At 33.4% G+C, this 23861-nt stretch overlaps 1 long non-coding RNA gene and 2 other non-coding genes across 3 annotated transcripts in view; 1 reads left to right on the forward strand and 2 right to left on the reverse strand.

The window, feature by feature from the left end:
• LOC123379273 overlaps nt 1-23861 on the forward strand; it is a 407173-nt gene that overhangs the window by 345709 nt on the left and 37603 nt on the right. The gene's annotated exons all lie outside the window — the stretch shown is intronic.
• Nucleotides 12057-12158, reverse strand: LOC111556955. Its single transcript, XR_002736651.1, has one exon. It is a non-coding gene; the product is annotated as a U6 spliceosomal RNA (small nuclear RNA).
• On the reverse strand, nt 18138-18287 carry LOC111557079. The gene has a single exon (XR_002736836.1). It is a non-coding gene; the product is annotated as a U12 minor spliceosomal RNA (small nuclear RNA).

Consider the following 23861-nt stretch of genomic DNA (forward strand, 5'->3'; position numbering starts at 1 on the left):
GCTGGGGCTTTTAGCTTGTTATTGATATATTTAATGAAACCATCCTCATATATTGTTAGTTGTCCTTTTTAAAACAAAAGTGGTTTTCCTGAAATGGCTTATCTTTTTGATATTTTTCAATTTCTTCTTTCTGTTATTTTCCGGGCAATATTAATCAAGCAGAAAGATAGCATTTTTGAAGCATGGATACTAACCTTCTAGAGACTCATTTGGACTAGGAAAAAAGCATGATATTATATTCTTATTCTAAGATTCACTAGATTTGCTTGAGAGTAAGCTAAACTACAGTTAAAAGAATCCTGCCTTTTCTAAAGCAGGCTGTTTGCACCCAGGGAAATTTTTATGTCCCTTGTGGTTGAAGGCACTTTTAATCTACTCTGGAACTAGTTTGAGTTATTAAAGAAGATTGTAAACCTTCGCTATTGCTAAGGTCTGTTCAGGTCTGTTCCTCAGAACACCTTAGTGCAAACTAAAGGACATGAAGCCTGGATTCTTTTCTTTGATAGAGTATATTTCTACTACATCAAATACATCTCTGGATACTGGGTGAAGGAGTTTCCCTGTATCTGTGTCTCATTAGTCTCTATACCTTGTCCTCTAAAGGTCCTCCTTCTATATAGAAGAGGAGGAAGCATCAAATTTTCTTTTATTTAATGATAATCTTTATCAATATGAATTTTGGAAACTAATAAACAATATAAGCCTTTGGATATTAAAATACTTCTTATCTCTAACTGGAGATAAGATATGGCCTACTATATTTCTAGAATGGAACCACTTAGCCTGAAGGTAATACATATTTTTTTTTCATTTTTTTCTGATAAGAAGGAGTCACTTCTCTTTGATTTATAGTTCTCATAAGGAAGGTAATATATTTCATGATTAATTTTAGCTCCAAATCATTTGCATATTGAATAAGAGATTCAGAAAAGACTGAGAAAGTAACTATGAACCTTTATTTACATTTAATAATCAATATGATTTTTGCATTCAACACATATTTTTTATCATAGCTCTTTTTTAAAATGAATTTTGTGGAAATATATTGGCAGGATAGTTACCATTTTAGATCACCTTTTTATATTCTAAATGTAAATATAGATACTTGTTTCTGACTATGCCCCACTTCCAGACCCCACTGTCTACCTCAGCCCCTGTAAAGTCAACTAGATTAGCAAAGACTAGTTTTGCTTAAATGCAATCTTACTTTGTCTTCTCTAGGGCCTAGTTCATGTACCTCTGCAATTTGTGAAGTCTGTAGCTAATTACTGGGACTCATTCATGAGCCACTCAAACTTCAGGGGCATTAACACCCTTGGCACCACATCCTTGACCAACGAGAACAGGAAAACAACGCATAAAATGCCTTCTTTTTTTGTCCAAGGGGAAGGCAGATCAGAAGGTATTGCCATATCAACATGGGGCTTCTATGTAGGTAACTAACCCAATAACGCACAATATTGGCTTTCCTCCTTTTATGTTCCACAGTGCTTTGTGTCTCACCCCTCAACATCTCAAAACAATCCAAAATAAACCTTTGTCTCAGACTCTGCTAAAATAAGTTTTTAATCTGGCATAGTTTGCCTCAAGTAAAATCCTGACTCTTATAGCAATTGTTACCTTAAAGTGCTAATAATTTCCCTGAGCTTCCCATTTTTTTATATGTAAAATACGGATTATACATACCTCAAGTAATATTATAAGGATTAAAATTACATAATATGTGTAAATTATTTAGGATAGGTTTTGCTTTTAGTGAGCACTATAGAAGCTTGTGATTGTATTTTTTTTTAAGAATTTGGACTTTTTTAAAGTTTATTTATTTTGAGAGAAACAATGTGTGTGTGAGTGGGAAAGGGAGAGAGAAAGAGGAAGAGAGAGAATCCCAAACAAACTCCATGCTGTCCCTCCCAGGGCTTGATCTCATGAACCGTGAGATCATGACTGGACCTGAAACCAAGAGTTGGACTTTTAATGAACTGAGCCGCCCATGTGCCCCTCATGATTTTATTTTGTCCCATATACATTATCTAATTTAAAAGTAACCATTTTATGAATTTTACAAAGTCACACAAATTATATGTGTCAGAATATTTAATGACTTTATTAATATATATATTAATATAAATGCTATTCTATATACTCTAGGCTCACTGTCTTTCATAAAAAAGCTTACTTTTTATTAAAATTTAGTTATTATCTGATTTTTCCCTCTTCTTCCCTTTGAAAGATCTCTGCTAACCCAATTTATTAATAATAATGTATTTAGTACAAAAGTCTTATTTGTCTTGAATTCTCCAAAAATGCAAGTTGTAAAAGCTTTTAATTTGAACTAAATTGTACAAGTTATGATTCTCATTAAATTTACTACATAATCAAAGTTCTAGGGTTTATTATGCAGCATTTAATTATAGCTTGTCAAGACTGTGGATTTGAAAACATTCTTATATGAAGAAAATTATAGGAAACATTAAAAGTTTGAGTGATGGAAGGGTGCCTGGGTGGCTCAGTCAGTTAAGCATCTGACTTTGGCTCAGGTCATGATCTCAGGGTTCGTAGGTCTAAGCCCCACAACAGGCTTTGTGCTGACGATGCAGAGCCTGCTTGGGATTCTCTCTCTCTCCCTTTCTCTCTGTCCATTCCCCATTTGTGTTTCTCTCTCTCTCTCTCTTTCTCTCTCTCTCTCTCTCAAAATAAATAAATAAACTAAAATATTAAAAAAAGTTCGTGTGATAGAATTTACCTTAATGACCTATTTATCCACTTATTGTGGTAGAGAGTAAAAATTATTCAATTTCTAATAAAGAGGTAGAGAATATCACTACCCTTGAATTTGTTCTCAACCTTAAAATTTACTGTGGGCCCTAAAATGGAGCAGTACTGATGGTGTACTAGGTCCAAGTCTAAACCTCAAGATATTCAAGACGTTTCCACTTTCTCTGGAAACTCTGAGGATGTCATGTGGAACATATTTCTACAAGAGAGAAAATACATGAAAAGCCATACTAAGCAAGTTCATCAGACCAGTCAGTTCTGTAGGCTCCACCAGCCTGTCCTCAGACATATTAGATGGTCCAGCCAAGATCAACCTAATCCAGTAAATTCAAACAGTACATCCCAGAAAACAGGTAGGAACAGGAGAAATAAATATTATGGTCTTAAAGCAATTATGTAATTTTTCAGGTTTATTGAGGTATAATAGCAAAAAATAAACTTCACCTGTTTTAGGTGTACAGGTATGTGCATTTTGACCAACTTAATAAACACCACCACAATGATATCTACTATTTCTGCCATCCCAAAGAATATAGACTGTTTCTATCATCCATTTGTAATCAAATAACCCACCACAACCACTGCTTTAGTCCTTGGTAAATGGTGATCTAATTTCTGTCCCCATTGTTTGACCTTTCTTGAAATGTCTTATAGGGGCACCTGGGTGGTTCAGTCAGTTAAGTATCCAACTCGGTTTCGACTCAGGTCATGATCTCACAGTTTCATGAGTTTAAGTCCCACATTGGGCTCTGCACTGACAGTGTGGAGACTGCTTGGAATTTTCTCTCTCTCTCTTTGTCCCTCCTCTGCTCACATGTTTCTGTGTCTCTCAAAATAAATAAATAACATAAAAAAATTTAAATGTCTTATAAATGGAGTCATAAGACATATTTCCTTTTGAGTCTGTTCCTGAGTTCATTCATGGTACTCCTTTTGGGACTCATTCATGTCATGCATGAATTACACACATTCCTTTTTTATGCTGAGTGTAGTGTAGATAAACAGTGATGTGTTTATCCATTAGGTAGTTGATGACTTTTTGTGTTATTTCCAGGTTTTGAAAATTGTGAATAAAAGGACCATAAACATTTGTGTACAGGCATTTGTATAGATCTACATCTTAATTTCTTTTGTATCTAGCATATGAATTTATAGCTTTGTCCACTTGCCAGGACTTGTTTTTGTCAAGTCTTTCATTACTTGCTTCATTCTTTCTTTTTCTTCTTCTCCTTCTTCTTTTTAGCGTTTGATTAGATGTGTGGTATCTCACTGTGGTGTTAATTTGCATGTGCCTAATGACTGATGATAGTGAGCATCTTTACATGTGTTTATTGTAATCCAAATCTCTTCTGTAGTCAATTATCTTTTCGTGTATTTTACCCACTTTTATTATTTTGTTTCTTATTAGTGATTTTTCAAATTTCTTTGTGTATTCTGGTTACCAGGACTTTATTAAATGTGTTTTGCAAACATTATTTTCTGACACTATTGCTTTTCTTTTCTTTTCTTTTCTTTTAAAATGTTGTTTTGGGGTACCTAGGAGCCTCAGTCAGTTGAGTGCCTGACTCTTGGTTTTGCCTCAGGTCATGTTCCCAGTGTTGTGGGACTGAGCTCCTTGTCAGGCTCTGTGCTCAGTGTAAAGCCTGTTTAAGGTTCTCTCTCCTTTCTCCCTTCCCCAACTCATGTGTGCTCTAAAAAAGAAGAAGAAGAAGAAGAAGCAGAAGAAGAAGAAGAAGAAGAAGAAGAAGAAAAGAAAAAGAAAGAAAGAACAAAAATGATGTTTTGCAAAAAGCAGGTTTTGTGTATGTTCTGTCTAAAAAATCAATATCAGATTTTCTCCTGTTTTCTTCTAGGTAGAAGTTTTCAATTTTAGCTTTTACTTTTATATTTACATTGTTATTTGCCTTGCACAAGAATGTATAATTGTTTCAAAGTACTTCTCTATTGAATAACAGTGCTCACTTTGTCAAAACAATTTGTTTATATGCATGTGGGTCTATTTCTGTACCTTTCATTGTATCCCATTAATATTTGACTATCATTTTCCTAATACCATACTATATGATTACTATAGCTTTATAGAAAATCTTAAAATCTGGTAGTGTGAGGCTTACAACTTTGTTTTCATTTTTCAAAATAGTTTTGGCAATTTTTGATTTCTTGCTTTTCCATATAAAGTTTAGCTCAGCTTGTAGATTAAAAGTAGCCTTGGGGCACCTGGGTGGCTCAGTCAGCTAAGGGGCCAACTTTGGCTCAGGTCATGATTTCGTGGTCCGTGAGTTTGAGCCCCGTGTCGGGCTCTGTGCTGACAGCTCAGAGCCTAGAGCCTGTTTCAGATTTTGTGTCTTCCTCTCTCTGACCCTCCCCCATTCATGCTCTGTCTCTCTCTGTCTCAAAAATAAATAAACGTTAAAAATTAAAAAAAAAAGTAGCCTCATAGATTTCTCTGAGATTGTGTTCAGTTTGTAGATCAATTTGAGAAAAATTTGCATTTTGACAATTTTAAGTTTTCCAATTAATGATCATGAGATATCTCTCCATTTACTTAGCTCTTCTTTGATATTTATCAACAATGTGGTATGTTTGTTTATTATACAAAGTATACCCATGTGTTTTCTTTTTGAGATTTATTCTTCTGTTATATTTTTACTGGTATTATAAATGGTATCTTTATAAGATAACTTATCTAATTGTTTATTGCTGGTATGTTTAAAGATAATTGATTTTAACATGCTGGCTTTTTTCCCCCTGTAACCAGCTAAACTCACTTATTTTAATATCTTTTTCCACATTTTCTCTATAGACAATCATGGCCTCTAAGAATAAAGACAGTTTTATTTCTTACTTTAAATCTATATGTCTTATATTTCTTTTTCTTGTCTTACTGCACTAACTTGCATGTTGTAGAATAGAAATGGTATAAGTAGCAATTCTTATTTTGGTCCTAATCAGAATGGAGCCATTTAGTCTTTAGCAATAAGATGTGATGTTAATTCTATTTATTAACAGATATCTTTTATAAGGTTGAAAAAATTAGCTTATATTAATAGGTTGTGAAGAAATTTTGTCATAAACAGATATTGAAATTTGTCAAATGTTATTCAGCTATCTTTTGAACAGATTTTTTTTTCTGTTTTAAATATTGGCATAAATGAATTACTGTAGTAGTCAGGCTTCTTCAGAGAAACTGAACTAGTAGGAGATAGAGATAGATAGTAATAAAGATAGATATTGATTTACTATAAGGAATTGGCTCAATGGCTACAAAATTATGGAGGCTGGGATGTCCCACAGTCTGCTGTCTATAAACAGGAAAACTAGTTGTGCAGTTCAATCTGAGTCTGAAAGCCTGAGAACCAGGGGAGCTAATGTTATAATTCCTAGCCACAGGGAAGGAGAAGACTCATATTCTAGTTCAGCAGTTAGTTCATCATAAAAACTAAATCTTCCCTCCAGTCACCTTTTTGTTCTATGAAGTCTGTCAGTGGATTTGATGATTCCCACCCACATTGCTGAGATCAATCTGCTTTACTCTGTCTACTGATTTCAATGCTAATCTCATCTGGAAATACCCTCCCGTTCCCAGGATAGATCTCACTTGCTTATAATATTCCATTCTACTTATATATGCTAGACTTAGTTTGCCAATATTTATAAATAATTTTTTGGGGTGCCTGGGTGGCTCAGTCAGTTGGGTGTCTGATGTCAGCTCAGGTCATGATCTTGTGGTCTGTGAGTTCAAGCCCTGCATTGGGCTCTTGCTGACAGGTCAGAGCCTGGAGGCTGCTTCAGATTCTGTGTCTCCCTCTCTGTGCACCTCCCCTGCTCATGCCTCTCCCTCTCTCTCTCTCTTTCTCTCTCTCTCTCTCAAAAGTAAATAAAAATTTAAAAAAAATTAAGAATTTTTTTTCCATGTTCCTGAGGAATATTATTCTGTAATTTTCTTTTCTTACAATATCATTATCTGTTTTGGTATCATTGCAATGCTGGCCTCATTAAAAAGAGTTAGAAGGTATGCTCTTTTCTATTTTCTGGATTTTTGTTTTGTTTTATTTGTTTTTAGAATTATAATTTCTTCCATTAATCTTTTATATAACTCATTAATCAATCCATATGAATATTTTTTCCCCTTTTTGGAAAGTTAACTATGAACACAGTGTCTTAATAGATATAGGACTAATTGCACTCTTTATTTCCTCTTGAGTGAGTTTTGTTCATTTGTATTTTTAACATTTTCTTTTCATTATGTTATTAACTTATTGGCTGATGCCAATAAATTTTAGAATGGTTTAGCAAATACTTAGCAAAAAACAGCTAACTGATATAGTCATTCATATATGATTCATTAACTCATTGATGTACTTTCAATATATAGTTGACCCTTGAACAATTCAGGGGATAGAGGTGCCAACCTCTTGTACAGTTGAAAATCCACATATATATTATGTACTGTATTCCTACAATAAAGTGAGTTCAACTCACTCAATAAAGTGAGTTTAAGAGTCAATTGTAAACTTAAAACATCAATAATATTTTTTAGGTTCTGTTATATACCCTGGGTATGATGACAAAACTGAACTGTAAGAAATAAGAATCTATTGTATTCTGCAAATAATTCTACAATATGTGAAGCCTAGCATGACAATGACTATGTCAAAGAGGTTTATTAGGTTTTTACTATGAAAGAAAACTTGTTACTTTTGTATCAAGTGTTACTTACTATGTAGTGCTATGCAGTGCTTCCTATGTACTAATCTGTAAGTAAGTAGCATGTTCAAACAATAAGAACATTTTTAATCATTTTTGTACTACAAATTCATAAATGTTCAGACTTCAACAAATCTTATTACTTTCTCTGGCTAATTCTACTCTAGCTACACTGATGTCTTTACTGGTTATATATCATGCTTCACATATTCCCACCTTGAGGCCTTTGTAATCCCAGATTTCTATACCTGAAATATCTCATTTATATTAATCCTTAAATGTTAGTTCCCCAAAAGGACATTCCTTAGGCATCATGATTAAAATTATAATTCTTTCCTGTTTTACCTGCTTACCCTTTTTAATTTTCTCATAGCATTATATGACAATATACCATATATTTGTTTATTTATGTTCTGTCTTTCAACCTCACTTTAGTATGCAAACTCCACAGAAGGAGGGACTTCATTTGTTCACTGCTTTGTTTCCCTTATTGCTTATCTGCACTGGCTAGAACAGAATTTAGCATATCATAGGCATGTAATAAATATTATTGAACAAATAAATAAAGAAGTCACCATTATTTTAGGAGCTCTAATTTTTTTAGAACAAGTAGCATACTCACAGAATCAGAGAATTTGGCTTTCATTCTGTGATCCTGCTATTATATTAAATTTGAGCAAATTATATAATTTTTCTGAGTTTTCATTTTTTTCAGTTTCTTAATTTAAATGTCCAACTCTGCTGTTATATACATTAATTACTTCTGCCTGAAATGTTTCATTGTTCCAGCCTTCAGTGATTACTCTTTCTTCTGCATTACTAATAAAGCTGTTGTTCAGTATGCTACATACTTCTATATTCATTATACTAAACAGTAATTTGAAATGTATTTAACTTTCTTACATTTGTCTTTTTTCCTGAATAGAGTGACCAAAATAAGAGGAAATGAATCTTATTTTTTAATTAGCCAAATGAATTTAATGGATCAACTTTTTTTATCCTACGACCATGATTAATGAAAATCCTTCACACGTCTGATTGAGATCTGACATTTTATAGGCATGGATTGAGGATTCTCCCTTTTCTTTACTGGATAAAAGCATATAAATGCTTGGAAAGCTTCCACTTAAATCTTTATTTCAGGTCTGTATAATTTTTCTAACTTACAAGGACAGAAAGCCAAAAAATCAAGTGTTTTGTCTTTTTAGTCCTTCTAAAATTCCCACACTGACTAGATCTTTCAAGTATTCCAATTGGATTTCCCTTCAACTGGCAGAATTCAACCTACCCAAACCAACTATCTTTTCATATAATCTTTTCTTTACCCCTTTCCAAGTGCCATGGTCTTTTACATCTTGAAAATCATAAATTTTCCTCAGTTTCCTCTTTGTGTCAGAAATTTTCAAGCCTGTAGCACTGGAGTTATGTTGCTCCCTTTTCTGTAGGGTGTAGAGAGGCAGAGGGAAAATTTAGGCTTCAAAGATGGGTCAGGAAAGGAGATCCATCATAGTGATGTAGATGTAGGGACAGTAAATATCTTATCTTCTTTCTTGACATCAGGTAAAATAAACAAATAAAACTAATAGAAAAAAACACTACTATTTTTTCTCATTAAGTTAAAAATGTCAACCTTCATATAATGTTTATGGTCTTATTTTGCAGGAAGAGTTCTTTATTTGTCCTTAAATTTTATTTAAAAGCCATTTTTATTTGCCTGTTTTCCTTGTTGACAGGGAAAGTAGAAGAAACTTGAAGACAAGTCTTATATGTCCTATTTTATAACTATAAATTTGTCAAATAATTTGTCCTATGTAGAGTAAATTCTAGATACTGATTAAAATTAAAAGAATGAAGTATATTTCTCTTTTTTTAATGTTTATTTATTTTTGAAAGAGAGACAGAGCATGAGTGGAGGAGGGGCAGAGAGAGAGAGGGAGACACAGAATCCGAAATAGGCTCTAAGCTCTGAGCTGTCAGCACAGAGCCCGACGCAGGGCTCGAACTCACGAACCGTGAGATCATGACCAGAATTGAAGTCAGATGCTCAACCAACTGAACCACCAGTTGCCCCAAGAATGAAGTATATTTGTAAAGCTAGCTATCTGTTTTTATTTAGATGGACTTTGTTAGACTTTGATAGAACATTGTTCCTTCTTATAATTCTAGTTTTAGATTTTGTTTCTTATTTTATTTGAACTTCATACAATTTACTCACAGTCTTCCTCCATTTTATTACCATCTCCATAGTGAAAAAGCAGAATATTTAAAATTTATATTTTAATATGCATTTATTCATCTTTCATGAAATACTTTTTGAAACTATCATTTCTCTTATTTCTGATAGCCTTTTCTGCTGAATTGATCATGTGTGTTGTGCTTTATTTATTTATATAATTTAGTGTGTGTGTGTATGTGTGTGTGTGTGTGTGTGTGTGTGCACGCGTGTGTGGTGTACTTTAGAAAGCACTGTATCCATTCTCTCTAGTTAGCCCCACACAACAGCCTTGAGGAGGAGAAATAGTATATTCTCCTTAACCTACCATTGCTGGAGAAGACAAGTTACAATATATATCCTAGTTCACAGATTGGAGTGGCAGAAACAGGATTGAGGCCTTCTGCCCTGTTCTTCAGTGCTATCTCTACTATATCAAGTCACTCTGCAACGATGCAGCAAACTGTTCCAGTATTGATAGTCAGGAGCTATATAAAAGAAGCCACTCACTAAAGACTGCATATTCTTTGGCTTTGTGTGACATTTATATGAAATTCTAGAAAAGGCAAAATCAGTTTGCTTCTGGCAGATCAGTGATTAGAAGCAAGGATGGGGGTGGGAATTGATTGCGTACAGGTATAAGGGAGCTTTGTGTGGTTATGAGAGTATTTCAAAGCCTGACACTGTAGCAGTTAAAATGACAGTAGTCCCCCAATATATGGAACTGCAAGCTTAAAAGGAAGGAAACTTTTAGATGTTTATTATACCTGAATAGAATGTAAAATATATACATTGTCAGCAGACTGTTACTTCTACATCAGTAACATAAATATAGAATTTGTTTTATTTATTACCCAATCATGTGTAATCAATTGACTTTTAAAAAATGATTTGCCTTTAAATCCTTTGATAATCAGTTTAAGGCTGAGCAGTTTGTTAAAAATGCAGAGCCTTGTGTTTTTCTCCCATCTGACCTGATGCACTAATCACTAGGGCACAGTTGTGTTATTCAGAACATGGAATGAGGTCACATTTCTCCCTAGTGGAGAGTAAATAGCAAATGTACTTTAAAAAGTACCTGGCATTTAATGCCTAATCCTAAAGATTAGTTGATGTTAAAAATAAATAAATAAAACCAAGAAATGCTTACTTTCTCACAAAAGGATTTGACCAACATTTTTTTGATTAGTAATTTTCTATATGTCCAGTCATATACATTTAAAATAAAAAAGTATGAGAATATTGGGGAATGAGTTGAAGCAAATAAATAGGTATTTTAAAAGATAAAGTGTGCATAAGCTTAGATTATTTTTTATGATTTCTTCTCATTCACAGCTTTTAAATCACTTGAGATGATAATTTTTCCTCCTCCATTATTATTTTGTTTGTGATTTTAATGTGAGTACTACCTTAAAAAATTATGGAAAAGTATAAATATACAAAAGGAAAAGTAACATAATAAACCTCTATTGATCCAATATCCAGTTTCAATGTAGTCAATATATGTTTCTCTAAATCTATACCTATTCTCCATCCACACCCCATCTTATTTTTTTCAGTTAAATCCTAGATATCACTTTATTTCATCCATAGATCCTTCAATATGTATCAAAAGATATTTTAAAAATCCTAATTCCAATTTTTATATCTTTTCTGAAGTAATTAAGCATAATTCTTTAAGGTTATAAAAACACAATATTCACATTTATTTCAATATTTCATAGTATTTTAAATTTACGGTTTGTTTGAATCAGGAAACAAAATACATGTGATATGTTTCATTGATATAGTTTAAATTATTTTTGACTTATAAGCTTCCCCTCCTTCTTATCCCTTATAAATTATTTGATACAGAAACCAAGGAAATTGATCCTCTATAATTTGGGACATTCTGGATTTGCTCATTGCCTCCCTTTGTATCAGTTAAGGTGGTCTGCATACTTTTTTATTTCCTGTAAAAAAAAGTAGTTACATTTAGAAGGCTGATCAAATTTGTTCTATTTTTTTAATAATACTTCACAGCAGGAGTTGTAAGCTTCCTATTGTATCACATCAAGTGATATTATGTCTAGTTTTCATTCTAATTGTTATTGAGATTGATCTAACCACCTAGCTTTTTCTTGTTTTTTTTTTTTTTAGTATCAACACAAACTCAGAATGATCCCAATGCCAATATTTTTACGAAAATTAAGCTTATGAAAAACATTTAAGATGTCTTGCACTATTCTTTTACCTTCTACATGATTTTAATTAAAAGTTTGCTTCATTTATTATTTCATATCTGTTTCTCTGTTTATTTATTTTTATTATGGAAAATATACATAATATGAAGTTACCATTTTAGCCACTTTAAAGTAGATAGAAAAATATGGAATGCTTCATGAATTTACATGTTAGTATTTCACAGGGTCCATGCTCATCTTCTCTTTGCCATTATGATTTTAGTAAATGCATGCTACTGAGCAACAACTTGAATTTGTTTTTATCTTTAGGATATATCTGAATATCTGACTTGGTCTATATTCCAAATTACTGTAGGTTAAAGTCCTACTAATGAATAGATCCAATGGCCTTTAAACATTTTTCATTGCAAATATATTCCACTGTTTTGTCATTTGTTATTTATTGATTATAATGTTTATTTGTCATATTTTTTTGGACAAGTAACAAACTAAAATTATTAATTTTATCCTTTATTGATTTTTTTGTGAATCATAGTTAACACTGTTTTCTCTACTTTCAAGTTTGTAGGTGAATTTAAATATATTTCTTTTAATACTATGTGGAGATAATTTTGCTTTTTCTTCATATGGCTATGCCACTATTCCAACACTACTAATTATAAAGAATATTTTTCTCATTGATTTCTAATGCTATGTTTGTGATATACTAAATTTTTATTTGCAAATATATCTATTTCCAGATTTTCTATCTTAGTCCATTCATTTTCTAATGCCTTATTCCCTTATACATACAGGACATAAAGTACATCTCATCTAGAGTGAACTAGAATATCCTTCTCATGGTTTCTGTGCTTTCTCTATTTTTGTTTGTCCTTTCAGATGAACCTTATAATTTTCTATCTCAAGGGGAAAAAAAGATCTGTTTTTTTTATGGCAATAATATTAAATTTATAAATCAAATATTTTTGTTAATATTCACATGTATGGTTGGTTTGTAGATTTCACTTTTGGAGTAGTTTTTATCAGGTTTTATAATCAATATAACATTTACCTTAAAAAAGAATTTAAAGGGTTTTTTGTTCCTTTGTTTATGTTTTCAAATAGTTTAGTACTTGGATTATCTTTACAGTCATTTAAAGCAATTGCCTTCTGAAAGCATTTGGAGCTTAAATCAAATACTTTTACCATAATATGTATTGGTTTTGGCTGCTTGTGAAAACTTTTCTCTGAGAAATAATATTCTCTTTCAATATGAAGATGTAATTCTTAATTTATTTCAGAAAAGTTATATGATATGGTTTTTAATATGTATTCTTTGTTCTTTTGTTTTCACTTAGAGTGTGTGTGTGTGTGTGTGTGTGTGTGTGTGTATGTGTATGTGTACTTTCTCCACTTTTTCTATTACTTCCTCCTCATTTTATGCCTCTATTAATTTTTGCTTGATTTTAAAATTTACTGTTCTACTTTTCATTGTCTATTCCTTTTACTGTATCATGTATGATACCTGTTCATTTCCATTGTCTACTTAGCTTTGCTTTTATTTATGAAATTATTTTAAATTTATTTCTAAATCATTCTAGAATTCAGTGAGGTCTTATTTTCAACCTCTCTTATTTTTATAATTTTATTTTTCTCATTTTTTTCTAGTTCTTATGATTTTTTTCATATTTTAATTATATTTGGTTTATTTTGAAATACTAAGCTTCAATGTTTAAAATCTTTTTTAGGAGAGCATGTTCTTTTGGTATATCTTCAGTGTCTTAAAGATGTTTATTTGGCTCACATATTTTTTTGACCTAGAATGAGTTGATATGGAATTAACTACAATTCTATTGTGTTATGAATATTTATATGAAATAAGTTTTCTTGAATTTTAAAAAATATCTTTCCAGATAGGGGGATATTCTAAGGTAACTTTCATAGCTTCATGGCTTCAGGCTTTACTGTGAAGCATCACAAAGTTAGTTTAGGTACTTTGAGAACTGTCTCCTCGCTTCCTTTTTTTTTTTTTTTTTTTACCATCATCGGAATATTTCCTTTCTCTCTTTCTTTTCCACACTGAGTGCCTCAACTCTTTTTCTTTTTGTCCCATAGTATCTTTCTCCTGCTTAACGTGTTTTATTCCCATCAGTTTCTCTTTTGCATAGGTTTTGTCTTTGAAGGAAACTTCTTCAGTTGGTTGGTTTCAAGCATTCATGACACCTCTATATCCTCAGCATAGTCTAACATTCCTGAAGTCTCCTAAACTCATCCTTACAGTGGAAACAGAAAGTCTCCTCTCCTGATGTTTTTCTCATTACCTTCACCTGACTTCTCTTCCAGAGTCTTCTCTTGCTTTCTGAATGAATTGTTGTTGGTAGTTTACTAGCATCAGGGCTATTATATATCTTTGTCTTTCTCCTTCCTCTCACACAGTTAATTATATACATGTTGTAGTTAGGCACAGCTCAGTGGAATTTTGTGGTTTGTGAGGATACCACTTCACTTCTTAGGGATAAAATGCTTTCACTGTTCTATTAATTTACATATTTAGTACTTTACTGCATTTATTGTTATGTCTGTTTTGTTAGGAGGTTCAAGAAGACTTAAATACTTTGCTATTCCAGTAACAGCATATCTATTTTAAATGATCTTTACTTGTAAGAGCAACTTAGGTTCATAGAAATATTGGGGTGCCTGGGTGGCGCAGTCGGTTAAGCGTCCGGCTTCAGCCAGGTCACGATCTCGCGGTCCGTGAGTTCGAGCCCCGCGTCGGGCTCTGAACTGATGGCTCGGAGCCTGGAGCCTGTTTCCGGTTCTGTGTCTCCCTCTCTCTCTGCCCCTCCCCCATTCATGCTCTGTCTCTCTCTGTCCCAAAAATAAAAAATAAAAAAAATGAAAAAAAAAGAAATATTAAGCAGAAGATATGGATTGACTTTTGTATATTAAACTTGTATCCTGTAACTTTGCTATAATCACTTAATTAGTTTCAGGAATTTTTGTTGATTCTTTCAGATTTTCTACACAGATAACCACAACATCTATAAACAAAGTTTATTTCTTCTGTCCCAATCTATATGCCTTTTATTTTCTTTTTTTGTCATTTTGCACTAGATAGAACTTCCCAAATCACAGTGCAGGTAAGTTGAATTCAAAAAGGAGGTAGTGGTATCACTGTGTGGTAAAAACAAAATTATAGTTCATTCCTGTTGTGGTGGCTTGGGTTTCAGGAGCAAAGATTTAAAGAGAAAGGCATGGCAGAGAATGGGCCACGAGAAAGTATATAAAATTATTTGTGTCTTTGGTTTAGTGTTTAGCTATGCACTCAAGGAGTAAAACTCCAGGATGTGTAGCAGAGAATAACCACAAGGAATCAGGAGAGATTTGAGTAGATACCTAGATCAATAAAACTATCTGTGGCCAACTCAGTTAGAAATACCATGGTGAGTGGCCAGGACTTTGAGTTAAGAAACCAGAAAGGCCCTGGTCTAGAAATATGGACCACGTCCTAGAATTAAGATACATGCTCTAAGAGTAAAAGATATGCTTAGGGGAATTAGAAATCAAGATAATCCACATCTTTACAGTGTATCACCTTCAATATATGAGATATAAAATTACTAATCATATGAATAACCAGCAACAAGTAATAAACAGTAAAGAAATACAATAGTCTATTGTAAGAGCAGGCCCAGAGATGATACATATATTGTAATTAGTAAGGACTTTAACATACTCTCGATACCTATGTTATAGAAAAGACAGAAAAAAGAAAAATAATGTGAATAAAGGGATGGAAAATATTGGTAAAATGTTTATGTATTTCTATATAGAAAAATCACTGGATCTCATGGAGGTTATTAAAGGCAGACCAACACAGGATAGGCTATATATTGAACTCAGAAATACATTATTAGAAATGATATGTAAACTGAAATAAAGAAAAACAAAGGCAAACATAACAAAATAAAACAAAGCATAAAGTACATGTGGAAATTTGTCGAAAAAAAAGTCCCAGCGGGAGAAGACAGAGAGTTGGGATAGAATCTATACTTGAAAAAATAATGGCTGATAATTTCCCATAGCATTTGGAAGATATTGCCAGTGAATTGAAGTGGGATAAATACAGAGAGAAACATACCCAGGTGGATTATAATCAAATTGTTAAAAACTAAAGACCAAATGGTAATATTCAAAACAGCTACAAGGAGAAAACACTGTATGACATTTAATAGGAAAAGTATATAACTCATAGCTAAGATGTTAATAAAAAGTAGAAGTCAGGAAAAAAATAGAAATATACCTAAACTAAGTCTCATTAATACAGGAGATTGGCAAATATAGTTTTCTGGATAGCTACCCTCTTGTCCCTCATTCCTTCTGGAGCAGGTCAAGGAAAGTTCAGGAAATGTATGGGAGAACAAAAAATAACTTATCTGTACTGTGGGAAATAAGAATATTGGCATATATCCTTAGGAACATATTCAACATTAGGCTTTGGTGACATATCACAGTGGTGTTTTCAAATAAGAAGTTGGATATGCAAATTTAGATTACAGAGGAAATTCCTAGAATTCACACACAATATGTGATATCTTCTAAGAATAACATAACAAAAGAAGTATCTCAGATCAAATACTCAAAAACTTCAAGGTTAAAATTAAGTAAAGTTTTAAAATTTACAAAAATATTTTTGACCTGATATACATGAAATTTGATATTCTAATTTAGAATAGATATTCTAGAATCAAGGAATATTCCTTGATTAAAGTATAGCATCAGAAACTACATACATTGATGCTGTCATATTACCCAAAAGTATTACTCCCAATCTTCCCATGATTAATTTTACTGAACTGTATAAATTTGAAAAAGCAAATCTAATTAAGCTCTTATAAAAAAGTCATGTATATCATGTATAGTTTTATTGGTAATATTGTTTTCTAAATCACCCACTATTCTATTTCATCAACTCTCTTAGGATAAATTTCCTTCAGGATCAATGCACAATTTCTGTGTTTTCCTTTATAATTTGTTGGCTTAACTGTTAGAAATTCTGGATGAAGTGATTGATCATGTTTTCTCATTATTTTTAGAGGTAAATATGTTGCCTATTTCTTGCAAGCAGGCTGAACTTCTCAGCATATATTCTATGCATTAAATTCAGAGTTAATTTAAATCGTAGTTTTAACTGCCTCATATGGGTCAATTTGTGTCCTCCAAAAACATATGTTCAAGCTCTAAACAGCAGTACCTCAGAAGGTGACCTTATCTGGATAAAGGGTTGTTGCATGTGTAATTAGTTAAGATGAAGTCGTACTAAAGTAGAGTGGGCCCATAATCCAATATGACTAGTGCTTTTTTGAAAAGAGGGAAGACAGAGTGTAGATGCAGATACATAGGGAGTGTGCCACGTACAACGGAGGCAGAGATTGGCATGATGCAGCTATGAGCTGAGGAATGCCAAAAATTGATAGCTTCCACCAGGAACTAGGAAGAAGCACAGAGGGATTTTATACTTAGAGGGAGCATGCTCCTGTTGATATCTTGACTTCAAAACTATGAAAGCATAAATTTCTGTTGTTTTAAGTTACCCACTTTTGGTACTTTGTTATCGTAGCCCTAGGAAATTAATATGCTGCCTTTATACTCAATCCCTTCACTTATTTTTATTTTGTTTTTCATTGTACTTATACATAGGGTTTTTATTTTTTTATTTTTTTAAAGTTTATTTTGAGAGAGAGAGAAAAAAAAAGGAGAGAACGAGGCACAGAGAAAGAGGCAGAGAGAAAGAGAGAATCCCAAGCAGGCTCCCCCAGTCAGTGTGCAGAGCATGATGTGGGGCTCAAACTCACGAAACTGTGAGATCATGACCTGAGTCAAAATCAAAAGCTCCACGCTTAACCGACTGCACCCAGCCACCCAAATTTTTAAAAATTTGAGTATAGTTGACACAATGTTACATTAGTTTCAGGTGTACAACTTAGTGATTTGACAAGTTTATATCTTATGTTCATCCCAAGTATACCTATCATCTGTCCCATTATATTACTATTATAATGTCATTGACTGTATTCCTTATGCTGTGCCTTTTATTCCCCTGACATACTAATTCTAGAACTGGAAGCCTGTATCTCCCTCTTCCCTGCATCCATTTTTATATAATATGTATTTTTTTAACCCTTGGGGCTAATCCAATTTACTACTTATAGGAAATAAGCACCTGCTCAACCTTGTTTATTACCTCCAGGCCAGTCTGCTCTCTCAGTGTTATAGGGGGATGGGCAGATTGAGATTCCCAGGCATCCCGCAATGTAGGTGGGTCGCCTTAGGGAAAACCTCTACCAGCTCAAAAATTCATCTTACATTAGCAGTGAGGATTTGGGCATCACCCCGAATCATAAGTTTCTTTACTCATAAGTTTAAGGCCTACAATGCGTATTTTAATATGACTCCTTGAATCTTTTTTTAATTTTTTTAATGTTTATTTATGTTTGAAAGAGAGAGACAGAGTGTGAGAGGGGGAGGGGCAGAGAGAGAGGGAGACACAGAATCCAAAGTAGGCTCCAGGCTCCAAGCTGTCAGCACAGAGCCCAATGCGGGGCTCGAACTCACGAACTGTGAGCTCATGACCTGAGCGAAGTCGGATACTTAACCAACTGAGCCACTCAGGCGCCCCGACTCTTTTTTTTTTTAATGAAATGAGGCAGAATTCCTTTCTATCCATTCAGCATCCATACTATAATATAAAAATTTAAGATGTGATCCAAGCCTTCAAATAGCTTACTATCTTATGGATGTCTTAAGATTGCATGCCTCTGAAAGTTAATGAAATACACAAAATAATAGACACCCACATTGTAATTTTCATACAACAAACAATACCTCTATAAGAATTTAGAGTTGGGATTAATCAGTAGAGGGCAGAGTAAATAATAAACATGCAAAGTGTTGATAAATCAGGACCTAAGCTGAAGCTTAAGGAAGGGGTAGAAAGGGTTTCAGCTGGTGAAGAAAGAGGATGGTATTTCAGGAAGGAAGCAAGTTGAGCAATGCTTGGATGATAGTTCAATGCATGGTGCAAATAAATGATGATACCAACTCTAGAGAAAGTTCTGTGGTTGGGGTTAGTGGAAAATAGGCTTGTCTAAGTGAGAGGCAGAAAAATTGCAGGGAATCTGGAGAAATAAAAAAAACAGGAGCCGTTAAATCTTTTTAGGAAGGAATTGGGAGTTGTTGTAGAGCTTTTGAACACTAACATAATGAAAGGACCTAAGGGAGATTAATCCAGAGATAGTGTGGAAGATAAATTAGAGTCAGAGAAAGAAAAAAGAGTCACAGAAAAGAATCAAGAGAAAAGAGCCTGAGAGCTCTTTTAGAAAACTAATGAAAGAATCCAGACCTGTGGTGTCAGAGGCCTAAATAAATGCTACTGACTAAGAGCATCAGCTAAGTTTTCGGAGTTTTTCTTCAGACTCTGATTTCTCTATAACTATTTAATTTCTCTTTTTCATCTTGATTGGATTTGAGCCATTGGTATTTATCTTAGGGATCTTTTCACTGATAATGAAAGATTTTTGTTTAACCTTGAAAGACTTTGAATAAACTTTAATTTTTAAAAGCACTTAACATGTATGGCATATGAGTATGTTTATAATGCTCACTATTAAGCTCAATATTGACAGAATGTCAAGTCTGAAATTTTCAACTATGTTATCTTTAATTTCCAAGCTGTTTTAATTTTGCTGCCTGTAGAACCTTCATTTCCATCTCATTATTGTCTCTTTTCTTGAGACTACTCTAGCTAGCACATGTGTCTGAAATAGGTAGATGCTTTTTCTTTGAATTTTACCTTCCTTGTCCTTTTAGAAAATGGAACCTCTTTATTTACATATTTCAAGGGTACTTTTTATGTCGTAATTGATTTTGAGGACTGTGGCCTGATACTTCTATTTAGATAGAAATTTATGTAAGTAATTTGAGACATCCTTCAAATTGCAATATCATCAGTATTATATGACCTGTTTTTGAGTACCAACACCAAAAAATCCATTATATACATTTAAAATTTGTTTTTTGTGGGTATTTTCATTTTTTGAATGTAAAACATACTTTTTTCCATAAAGCATATATTTCTAATGGACAATCCTTTGAGTTCTTTATGCAAATTTAGCCCCAGGAAAAGAAACAAGTAGAGTTGAAATGAATGACATTGAATATCCCACGTATGTTCATTTGAGAGTCACTAATGTTCACAGAATGAACAACAAATTGATAAGTATTCAAGAAAATAGATGACTAGAGATAAAACATATTCTACAACTAAAAACATTTCAGAACTATTGTGTTTTAGGATATGAAATTCTGATAATTCTTTGAATCAGAGTCAACTGGGCATCATTCCTTTTAAAATCTCCACCTGCTGCTGCAAAACCAGCCTAAATAGTTATGTGGCAACCTGTATTGCATTTTGAAATTTAAATTCTTAGAATAGTAATTTTGCACTGGGGTGCCTGTGTGGCTCAGTCACTTAAGCATCTGACTCTTAAGTTTGGCTCAGGTCACAATCTTGCAGCTTGTGGGTTTGAGTTCCACATTAGACTGTATGCTGATGGTGCAGAGCCTGCTTGGATTCTCTCTCTTCCCTCTCTCTCTTCTCCTCCCCCACTTGCACTGTCTCTCTCGAAATAAATAAATCAACATTAAAAAAAAATATTAGTAATTTTGCACTAGGAATGTATTATCCTTGTTAGAATCACTATAAGTGATTTAATGGTACCATATTTTCAAAATAAATGCTATTAACTAAATTTTAGCTGTATCAATTTTTTCAACTAAATGTATCAATTATTTAAATACAAATTATAATTAATATAACAATATAAGTTAATATGCATTCTGTATTTTTTAAATTATATATAATTTTTCTTTTTTTCTAATATGAAATAAAATACATTTCATTCTTTGGCAGGAGTCTTATATTATTTTTTCAGCCAAAAGTATATGTAAAAAGTTTTTTTAATCAAAAAACTCCTATGATAAATATCTATTGTTTTTATACTTACAGACCTCATCTACTTTACAGTATAAATCGTATGATATTATAATTTGACAATATGACTGTTTCCTTTAGCAAAGTATAAACTCTTAAAAGCAAAATTTTACTAAATGCTTAATAAATTCATTGATAAGTGAATGCATGAATTTTTTATGTTACTAATTTTTTTGGTTTGTTACTTTGGAGTTTGTTTAACATAGGGACATAAATCTTTAGGTACCTAATTTAAATGAATATATAGCTATCTCTGGACTTAAAAAAATGAAATCCAGTTTAAAATTCTTCCACATTTAAGTAAATGGATTGGTTTCATATAATTATTGTTAAATATGTTTTCCTAGGTAATCCATTATGGAGTGCATTACAAAATTCTTGTGAAGAGCTGTGATTGATTTATAATGACCTTATTCATTCAGATCTTGATTAGCAATTTCTACATTTATTTCTTTAAAGAAAATACAACAGTTTCAATTTAATTTATGATTCCAAGTTGGTGTGGAAGAGATTTTTTGTGGTTACCATTAGGCGCATATATAACATCTTATTCAAATAGCAGTCTGTATTAAGTTGATGGTCACTTAAGTTTGTATCCATTCTAAAAGCACTAATTTATCATCCCTCCCTTCTTTATGTATATGATACTATACTTTACATCCTTTTTTGAATGCCTTGACTTTTATACATATAGCTGATTTTACTGCTTTTGTGCCTTAACCTCTATACTGGTTTTATAAATGATGAATCTAGTGTTTTTATTATCTTTATATTTACCTATAAATATTTTCCTTTCATAATTTTCTTTCTCCTGACTATGGTCTTTCCTTTCCCCTCAAAGTATTCCCTTTAACATTTCTTGTAAGTCTGGTTTTGTGGTGATGAACTCCTACAACTTGTGTTTGTCTGGAAAACTATCTCTTCTTCTAAGGTGAATAATAGTCTTGTTGGGTAGAGTATTTCTAACTGTAGCTTTTTCCCTTTCAGCGCTTTGAATATATCATGTCTCTACATTCTGGCCTGAAAAGTTTCTGCTGAAAAATTAGCTGTAGCCTTATGGAGTTTCCCTTGTATGTAACTGTCTTCTTTTTTCTTGTTGCTTTTTAAAATTTTCTCTTTATCTCTATTTTTTTGTCATTTTAATCATTATGTATCTTGGTGTGGACCTCTTTGGGTTTATTTGGGCTGCAGGGGGTGGCGGGGGTGGCTCTTAATGTCTCCTGGATCTGGATGTCTGTTTTTTCCCCTAGATTAGGGAAGTTTTTAGCTATTCTTCAAATAAGATTTCTGCCTTCTTTTCTCTTTCTTCACTTTTTGGGATCCCTATAATATGAATGTTATTACACTTGATGGTGTTGCTGAGCTCCCTTAACCTATTTTCATTTTTTGTTATTCTTTTTTCTTTTTGCTGGTCAGCTTGGTCATTCTGTCTTCCAGTTTGCTTATCTTTCTACTTCCTCAAATCTACCATTGATTCCCTCTAGTATATTTTTAATTTCAGTTATTGAGTTCTTCATATCTGATTTGCTCTTTTTTTTAGTACTTATTTATTTTTGAGACAGAACACAAGCAGGAGAGGGGCAGAGAGAGAGGAAGACATAGAATCATAAGCAGGATCCAGACTCTGAGCTGTCAGCACAGAGCCTGATGCAGGGCTCAAACCTATGAGCTCAGGTCATGAGATCATGATTCAAGCTGAAATTGGACGCCCAACTGACTGACTCCCAGATGCCCCTGATTTGTTCTTTTTTATGTTCTCTATCTCTTTGTTGAACCTCTAACTGGAATCCTCCTTTCTTTTATAAAGTTCATTAAGTATTTTTATGATGATTACTTTGAATCCTCTATCAGGCATACTGTTTATCTCCATGTCATTTAGCTCTTTTGCTGTGTTTTTGTTCTGATCATTCATTTGGGACATATTTGCCTAGCTTCTTATTTTGTCTAACTCTGTGTTTGTTTTCTATGTATTAGAAAAGTAATTTATATCTCCTATCTTGAAAGTAGTGGCCTTATAAAGAAGAGGTCCTATAGTGTCTTGTAGCACACTGTCTCCTTTACACCAGAACCTGGCAATACAGGGCTATCTCCTATGTTGGTTGCATACACCTACTGTTTTAACTTAGTCTAATTTACCTTCAGTTTAGTCATCTGCCATGACACACTTTGCCTGTTGTGGCAAGGGTTTGGTCCCTGTATTGGCAAGGGGCCAGTTTGGGACAGCTCTGTTCTAATTAGGTGGTCTCAGCAGCCAGACAAGATGCTTGCCCTCGGCCCATTTTCTGGGTCTGCAGTTCCACTGATGTGCCGGCTGCTCTCTCTGCATTGTCCCTGAGAAACTTTCATTGGTGGGTGGGGCCTCCAGAGAAACCAGATATCTTGGTTGTTCTTGGAGATGTCTTTTAAAGATCCCTACCCTTCCAGCATGAATCATCATGTTTACCCCAGGTGCCTTTCATACTGCTGCTTCTATACTATATCTCTGTGGGGTTGTTTTTTATGTGGTCTCACATAACAAACAGGGGGCACTCAGTTTCCTGTCAACCTCTGGCTCTCCTAGAACTGACCCTACTGATTTTTAAAGTACACAAGGGTAAGCAAAACCCTTGAAAAACTCACAAAGTTAAGCCCACTGGTTTTCAAAGCCATATGTTATAGGGATTTGCCTTCCTGGTGTAGGTTTCCTATGCCTGGGGTCCCTGGGGTGTCTGGTGTGCCTGGTGTGGGGTCTGCTTCTCTCCCTTCTCTGTGCTTGTGGTGTCCCTCCCCTGTCATTAGTCTCAATAGGAGTTTGATTTCTGACTGCTTTCTCTGCCCCTCCTACCCTTTTTTGATGTGGCCGCCTCTCTTTGATCAAGTATGGAAAATCTGTTCTGACATTCTTTGGGTCATTTTCTGGGTGCACTGATGTGGCTGTTATCTAGATGCGTCTGTGGGAAGAGATGAGCTTAGA

This window comes from Felis catus, chromosome A1, assembly GCF_018350175.1.
Source record: "Felis catus isolate Fca126 chromosome A1, F.catus_Fca126_mat1.0, whole genome shotgun sequence".
In the NCBI taxonomy this organism is placed as follows: domain Eukaryota; kingdom Metazoa; phylum Chordata; class Mammalia; order Carnivora; family Felidae; genus Felis; species Felis catus.